Genomic DNA, 3,334 nt, shown 5'->3' on the forward strand with positions numbered 1-3,334 from the left:
ATATAATATATATATATGACATCTTCTTTATCCATTCATCTGTTGATGGACATTTTGATTGCTTCCATATCTTGAGGTCAATTGATTTCTAAGTTCTTAGAAATGAGGTGCCTCTGTTGTTTCTACCTACAACCCCTTTCTAAAATTCATATTTTCCAAAAGAAATGAAAATGCTTTAAGAATATATTCTTATATGCTGAGTAGTGGAAAAAAAAATTAAGCCTATGGTCTTCCAAAGTTCTGAGTAATTTAGTGTAAGTGTAAACCCTTTGCTTTTCCAGTCCTTTTTTGCAGTGGCTTGTGGGGGAATGTTCTTCTCTGTATTTTAGAAAAATAATGCTAAGAGCTAACAGTTATTTTGTACTTTGTCCCAGGTTCTATACTAGGTACTTTGTTGTTCATTCGCTAAGTCATGTTGGACTCTTTGCAACCCCATGGACTGCAGCACACCAGGCTTCCCTGTCCATCACTATCTCCCAGAGTTTGCTCAAATTCATGTCCATTGAATCGGTCATGTTATCTAACCGTGTATTAACTTATGTAATCCTTGCAACAACTCCATGGATTAAGAACTTAATAAGCCCAAGGAGGTAGAGGAATTTGCCCAAGTTCAAAACAAAGCTCGAAGTGGTAGAGCCAGAATTTTATCCTAGGCAGATTTATTCCAGGGTCTGTCCATTCACCCCTGTTTGAAAGCCTCCAAGGCCAGAGATAAATTCAAGGACTTTTGGTACTTTTTTAAAAAAGGACAAGATTTCTCACACAAGTTTATACTTTACTGGGGCTTTCTTCCCCGTATATATGAAAAGAACTAGATCTCATTTATAATCTGATTTCAATCAAAGATGTATCTACTGATTGCCAATTTCGTTAAAGCAAGAAAAATGCTTGACCCTACAGAGCTTCACTGGGTAATCAGTCTGCTACTTCCAGCTACCAAGAAGGAGGGCTGTTTTTATCTGAGAAAAATCTGCCAGCTGTATGTAGATTAAAAAAATTTTTAGCACTATATCTAACAAATTTTAAAAGCAATATATCTAACTGAAGTGATTACAGCAGCGATACTCTTTCAGCATCATAAATCTCTCTTTTAGAGATTACATTGCTGTGTAACTACCAGAAATATTTTCATAAACACCATTGCTTTTGCTTCAAAGAATTTCATAATCTCTTTGATGCTTTCATGCACAGTAAATTTTTATCCCTGCATTATTTTGTTGGTAACACCCATTTTATTTTTAAAATCATACCAAATGAACGCAGAACAAGTGCACTTAAAAGTTATCATTTTTTGAAGCAACATTTGGCCTGCTTTTTAGAAGACGTGATAAATGCTGCAAATATTTGAACTCATTTTTATTCTTTGTTTCACTTTTTCATCCCCAAAGAGTTTAAAATATAGGTAAACTAAAAAATATATGAGAGAAAAAAATAACAAGGATTCACAGATTTTTTTTTCATCATGTCATCATGTGTGATAAATTTTGAAAACTTTATACCTATAGAGTATTATGGAAAATCTATTTTTACTTCAGATGAATAATTTTTTAACAAGAATATATTATTAAAAAATTCATATTACATGGTCATGTAACTGAATTGGCAGAAAGTACATTTGACTTATCCTATTTAATTATTGCATTATTAAATATAAATTATTTAATGACAGTTGTCATAATGAAAATGTAGATTTTAATCAAAAACTACAAGAGACCATTCAAAAACAAACAGCAGATGATATAAACTGCAGTGTGAGTGTCAAATTTAATCAGTGATCAATTCAGTGGAATTCAGTTTGTTTTTCACAGTTGTTTATATTCTATAAAGTCATTTTAAACATTGAATTAGCAAATACTGATCCACTGCTCCCAGGGAAAATATAGGCTTAGGTTTCCATGAGTATTTCGTCACAGCATTTTCATTAACTGATCAATATATGACCTTGTTTTGCATGCATTTCTGCTTAGAGACACTTTAATATATATTGTTGAATCATTACATTGAACTCATGGCCAACAGCCTTGGGTAACTCTGTAGTTCATGTCTAAATGAAGCTTATCTAAAATGCTGTTTTCTCTGTGAGGCACGTCACAGCCTTATCGGCTTAAGAACACTAAAAAGCACTTCAGCACTATGTCTGGAAGCCATTTAAAATAACAAAGTCACACATATACACGTACACAAAGCACAAAAATGCAACAACAACAAAAAAGTGGAACTAAATAGATCACAAAAATAACACTTATTTACAGTCTGAGGGCTGAAACAAGAAGACGGAGCATAGCCTTACCATTAATTCAAATATTTCACCACTCTGTGCATGTCTGTGAATGACTGAGAAAGCTCCATGTGTATTGATTTTTGGGTTGTGAATAAATTTCAGTATATAGGTGAATTTGAAGATATGGAATCTACAAATAGGACTGACTGTATTTGTAAAACTTAAATATACAGCTGATCAGTGTGTCAGAAAACAAGCTTCTTATTTAGAAACCCAAGCTGTTTTAGGTATTATTCACTTATCAAAGTTCTCCTTCATAGATCAAAGTAGCTAGTACATATCTAACCCTTTAAAAGGACATTTTACTTCTATCAGTTGAAATAACTCTCATAATAAATGTACAAAACACCCATCTTCAAAAAATTTTAAAGTGTGATAAAAATACAAAGATCTTTCCAAATAGCATAAATGTCTCTGCTTCGAAGAGTACCCCTTAAAATGTGTTGCCCTTGAGCAGTGTATAGCCTGATCAACCATATACAGCAGCCTTAACTGTAGGTAGGTTGCACAGGAGAAACACAGTGGACAGAGTGGATGAGTTCAACTTTTGAGAAATGCTGGCTGTTAGATAATATCTATTACAAAGAGTAGCGAACTTGGAGACAGAGAGACCTCACTTGAAACACCTGTACTGCCAATTATTTTTAAGCCGATTTTATTCATTTATTTTAAAATTTTTATTTATTTATTTGGCTGTGCTGGGTCTTGGTTGCTGCCTGTGGGCTTTTCTCTAATTACGGCAAGCAGGAGCTGCTCTCTAGTTGCGGGGCTTTGGCTTCTGATTGCAGTGGCTTCTCTTGTTGCAGAGCACAGGCTCTAGGGCAAGTGGGCTCAGGAGTTGCAGCTCCTGGATTCTAGAGCACAGGCTCAACAGCTGTGGGGCATACGCTTTGCTGCCCACCACATGTAGTAGGTTCAGGAATTGAACCAATGTCTCCTGCATTGGCAGGTGGATTCTTTCCCACTGAGCCCTAGGGAGGCTCTGTACTGACATTTATGTTGTGAGCAAGCTCTGTCTCTGAACTTTAGTTTCTACACCTGTAATAAGAGGAC

The sequence above is a fragment of the Bison bison genome, unplaced genomic scaffold, assembly GCF_000754665.1.
Source record: "Bison bison bison isolate TAMUID 2011002044 unplaced genomic scaffold, Bison_UMD1.0 scf7180017864148, whole genome shotgun sequence".
NCBI lineage: Eukaryota > Metazoa > Chordata > Mammalia > Artiodactyla > Bovidae > Bison > Bison bison.